General features: G+C 41.8%; 1 pseudogene across 1 annotated transcript; it reads left to right on the top strand.

The window, feature by feature from the left end:
- Positions 1 to 349: 349 nt before the first annotated feature.
- Positions 350 to 3,942, top strand: LOC311116736 (L-rhamnose-binding lectin CSL2-like; annotated as a pseudogene). The gene is made up of 8 exons: positions 350 to 380; positions 1,780 to 1,815; positions 2,638 to 2,691; positions 2,774 to 2,914; positions 3,127 to 3,236; positions 3,366 to 3,410; positions 3,597 to 3,735; positions 3,837 to 3,942. The product of its transcript is annotated as an L-rhamnose-binding lectin CSL2-like (transcript).
- Positions 3,943 to 5,383: the final 1,441 nt, after the last annotated feature.

The raw sequence follows: 5,383 nt of genomic DNA on the forward strand, positions 1-5,383 counted from the left end.
TGGACACAATCAGTATTGAGTTACATAATCACGGGTACATTTACACCCAGTGAAAATAAAACACAACGATAACTAAAATGGGTTTCATGCCATGGTGATTGCATAAAGGGAGGACAGCACATCACACACAACTTCTGGTTTGAGCTGGCGTGAGCGTTTAGTTGTGTGTTGCCAATATGACTGCTAATCTGCTGTGCTTTGTGTTCCTGGTTGATGCTTTGCAAACAAGGATCTGTTCTTGGCGAGTATCAAATGTTAATCAGGTGTATTTGGCCAGGTGACCATCCGTAGCATCTTACCTGTTACTACCACACCTGAACCAGCTACTACCACACCTGTATACAGAATCATGCTCCTTTTAAGACTGACTGCGTTCACCTGTGAGTATACTGAATTGTAACATATGTATTTGCATTCCAGTATTTTCTGATGGAGATTCTTTAGTGGACTATGAGATAAAACTGGTTTAATCACGAACATAGTTAGAATTCTTTGTTGCTAGGCAAATAAGTTAATTGGGTCATTTCACTGTGTGGGTGAAGTGGGAATCTGAACTAGGGTCGAATTGCTCGCTCTTACTTAAATCCATGGCTGTCCTACTTTATCAGAGACTGAAACCAGACTGTGGCCTTTTGCCTCTCTCCTCAAACAAAGTGGACAGAGTTCAGGCTAAACCTTTGTCTCTCCTGGGCTATCTTCTTGATTGATTACAGCATGATGGGGTGGGGTTTGAAAGATTTAAGTATGGACCTGTCATGTTCAACAATCAGTCTTCAGGTCAAGCCCGGGAGAGCCGGGGTTGAACAGAGTTTAAACTAAACATGAGTGTTTTTGCAAGATAAGGGATTGATTGTATTACTATTGATTCTGAACTGAATGAAAGTTGAATTTAGCCGCCATCATAGACAAAGGAAGTGGGCGGAGCAATAAAGAGCGGGAAACTGAAGAGGGAGGGATTTTAAACTCGGTGTGTGTGAAGGAGACTATATAGCTAGGGAAGAGAGAGGGGGCCTAATCTGCAGATTAGCCTGGCTTTGTTGAAATTTTTATAAAGTCATTATTGATTCCACAAAAACTCTGGAAGAACTTTATTAAAAATCAAAGTATAGTGATTATTTTCCACAACATAATTGGCGACCACGAAGGGACCTGTTAGAGATCTTTGAGTGCTTTGCCATCGGAGGAGGTTTTGACGAATCACACAGAATCAGTGGCCACTGTTAAATAAAGGTAAGCGACGTACTTACTATTAGAATAGAACTGTGATTCGATCAAGCTGAATCTGAGGGTGGGGTACGGAAGTGTTCTCTCCAGCATCAAGGACCAAATTTAGGAAAAGTACAGAGTTTTTGTTGGAATGAGAAATAAGCATTCATGCAATGTTATTGTTAAGTGTAATTAAGTTAAATCCTGTGGTACTGCTGTGGAGCGCTAGGGTTAGCACTCCAGAGGACTGAACGGGCAGGTGGCTAGCCAAGAGAACTTTGATTTTTAATATAGTGATTATTTCCCACAACATTTCCAGATGTTTCTAAATTTGTCAGTTTGTATTTGAAAGTAATTGAAGTCCAATATAAACAGTATGACCCAGGTCTAGTATACAGCATCCTGTATTATCTGGGGACTAGGTGCTGTTCCATGTCTGTCTATACTCTGTACCATACTATATACTGTACACTATACTTACTGTATATGCTGTACACTACTTCTCCTGTAAAGAATTGCAAAGAAGAGACTGACCAAGGTTAGAAAAGCTGAACTAGCTGTGATGTTTTTCAGTGCTGGCTGCAGCTTGCTGTACACTACCGGCTGCAGGTACGTGTGGGTAATAGTGTGTGTGTGCGCGTCTACATTGAATAAAAATATAAACGCAACAAGATTTTACTGAGTTACAGTTAATATAAAGAAATCGGTAACTTGAAATAAATAAATTAGGCCCTAATCTATGGATTTCACATCACTGGGCAAGGGGAGCCAGGCCATTGGGGAGCCAGGCCCAGCCAATCAGAATGAGGTTTTCCCCACAAAAGGGATTTATTACAGACAGAAATACCTGTAAGGTGGATGGATGTTAGATTAATTTGTATTTTAAGAATAATGACTAAAGGATTTCACCCCAAATACAGTATAAATGTGTAAACTGTGTTAGAATTATCAACCCACTAACAGAGGGGGGCGGGACTAAACATTCCAGGGTGAAGGAGAAAGGTGGAAACTGTTTAAGAAAGCCTCCTAAAGGTGGGCGGAGCAAAGTGCCTTTGTGTGTCAAGAGGTATAAAACAGGAGTGTATGGGTTTTGGCGCCAGAGCTCTCCATGAATAAAAATACAGATCATTCTTGCTGGTTGTGGACCTTGAATCATTTATGATTAAAACCAGAGCCTTACAACCTCTGGTAATGATTCAAGCTTAGGTTGAATTAGAGATAGAAATTCTCTTAACAATGGATTATCTTGGCAAAGGAGAAATGCTCACTAACAAGGCTGTAGATGCATTTGTGCACAACCATTTGAGAGAAATAAGCTTTTTGTGCATATGGAAAATGTATGCGATTTATTTCAGCTCATGAAACATGGGACCAACACTTTGTTGCTTTTATATTTTTGTTCAGTTAATGTGATAATTGTTTCTCACTCAGCAACTAGAGTGGTCACCTGTGACAATGGAGACAACGTCCAGTTCCTGAGCTGTGGTACGAACACACCCACTCTACCCTGATGGTCTCTCTGTAGTGCTGTCTGTCTTTTTACCTGTTCTTTTTCTTTCCCTGCTAGATTCTGGAGTGATCTTCATTGAGAGAGCTCTGTACTGACGGAACCACCTGCAGAGAAGGACGACCTGCCAACCAGCTGACTAACACAGTGTTCACAGACGGGCGCCCTTGAGGTCCTCTCACAGAGTTACTCACACACCAAGTGTTTATTTGATAGACAGGCTGGGATTCAGTCAGGGGTGCGTTATTGAAAAGCACATCGCAGTATCGCCAATGTCCCTTTTTAAAGCCAATTTAATTTTCTTAAAGCCAACACTGCAGATGTCTGCTTTAAATGTCAAGCGCTTCATGCTTGTTGACCACTCTTTTGATTAAATCCCAGCCATCGCTCATCTTACCTCCTGATATCCCCAGGTGCAATGGGAAACGGGTGTGTGAAGTGAACACTGAAGTTTTCCGTACTTCTGACCCCTGTGTCGGAATCTACAAATACCTGGAAACCACCTACACCTGCATCCTAGCAAGTCAGTCGGTCTCTATATAATAATGATACACCAGGCTAATGTGTGTCTGCTATGAAAAGGTGTCTTTATTTATGTCTGCCCAGCAGTGGCCAGTGTGGTGTGTAACTCCTGTTTGTCCACTCCTTGCAGCACGCAGCATCACGTGTGAAGGCTCTGATGCCCTATTAAAATGTGGTGAGGCTCTGATGCCCTATTAGAATGGGCTAAGCTTGTCAACACTCTGCTCTACAGTATATTCTCTTATTTCATATATATATATATATATATATATATGAGAGCACAGTATTACATACTATTTATCTTAGTCACTAGCACACACCAAAGACCTCCAGCCTTACCTCTCCTCCTCATCTCCCTCAGATGAAGGTACGATCCAGATCCACAGTGCCAACTATGGTCGCAGTGACCAGCTAGTGTGTTCCTTTAAGCGCCCCGATAACCAACTAGCCAACACCAACTGCCTCAACCAATCCACCACCGCCAGTAAGCTGTCAGAGAGGTACTGAAACCTGCAGTGTGTACTATTAGAAATACTGTAGTGTTAACCTGTACCTGTAGAAATACATGACTAGTGTTAACCTGTACCTGTTGTTGACACAGGTGTGATGGGAAGAGCCAGTGTGACGTCCCAGCATCCAGTTCTCTGTATGGAGATCCCTGTGTAGGAACCTACAAGTACCTGGATGTGGCTTACACCTGTGGCTAAACGTGAGGCGCACATGCACATGCTAATGCACGCACACACGACTGGGAAGTAGAATGCTGGGGCTGACTGTTTTTGTCTTGCAGAAGATCTTCTCTGGGGACCATAAAGACCAGAGACTTCTGGGATATCTTCCTCTTCATCGGGTGGATCTCTTTCCTGTCCTCTCCTCTTCCTCAAATCTCAAAATTTAGCAAAATCTATGTAGTTTCCATGTCAAGTTCAAGATTTGTCAATCACATTGATTCTGTATTTTGTCATAGGCATAATTTACGATCAAATCTGTGTAGGAACATTATCTAAAAGCAAGGTGCAGTCAGGAGGACGCATGGAGAAATAAGACATTAACCCCCTAAATAAACTCTTATTTTAATAACATTGTGACATATTTTGTGTACTGAAGCGTTTCTTCAAAACAATGTTGATTTTCTGAACTGAGGTGGTTGGTCTGAATTAAACTAAACAGCATAAAGATGACTGTCTTTTGTTCAATATGACATCACACAAACCTTAAATATGTTTTATCATACATTACATCAAGAAGGATTCATGTATCAAAGGTCTTGGATACATGGACACTCAATGATACAGAAAGCACATTCTTCTTCATACAGCTAGGCTGCCGATCACAGCTGAAATGGCGCAGTACCTCACTAGTTACTTTGTTTTAGTCTTAGGCAGGCCTGCAATCTGAAGCCAGGTACTGTAAGTCTATGTGGCCCATACTGCCAAATATCAGTGTTACTAACTTATATCCAAGGCTGTCCACGTGTGATATGAGGGGCTGGTAATTTAGAGGCTTGTCAGCAAAAGCCTGCTCCGTGTAACAGTCAAATAAGCAGCACACTTCCAAAATAAGCACTGGCCTCAGAGCAGCACGTTTCCACACTGAGACCTGAGTTACTGTAGCATCTGTCACTACCTCACTGTCCAACCCAGCAGCATGAACAGAAGAGGAAGAAAACGTTCAACACTCCCACACAACTAGGAGGACAGCGCAAACAGTTACTGTTCCATTTACAGCCCGTCATGCGACAGACCAATCCGCTTGAATAGAAAAGTTTCCCTTCACAAACCTTGGCTATACCAACAAAGCAAAAACACAGGGATGTTGGACGGTAAATTAATATTAAATGTAAACAGCCAAAACACAACTTCATGCATCACCTTCAACTCACAAAAAGGAAACAGACATAAACAAAACAATGTTATACAAAGAACATTAGATGCGGCCATAAATCAACATGTAACGCTAGCGGAACACCAGTGAACAATGAATGCACCCCATAGAAAAGGGTTCCCCAATAGGCTGCCCATGGGACAAATACCGCCCAAGGGTGATTTTATTTGGCCCCCTCCCAAGTTTTCTGAGTAAAATAATAATTTTCGTTGCTGGACATAAAATACTGTAAAATCACCAGGAAATCAGCTCAACGTGATTTTA

Source organism: Coregonus lavaretus, assembly GCF_964263955.1.
Source record: "Coregonus lavaretus genome assembly, chromosome: 3".
Classification (NCBI taxonomy): Eukaryota; Metazoa; Chordata; class Actinopteri; order Salmoniformes; family Salmonidae; genus Coregonus; species Coregonus lavaretus.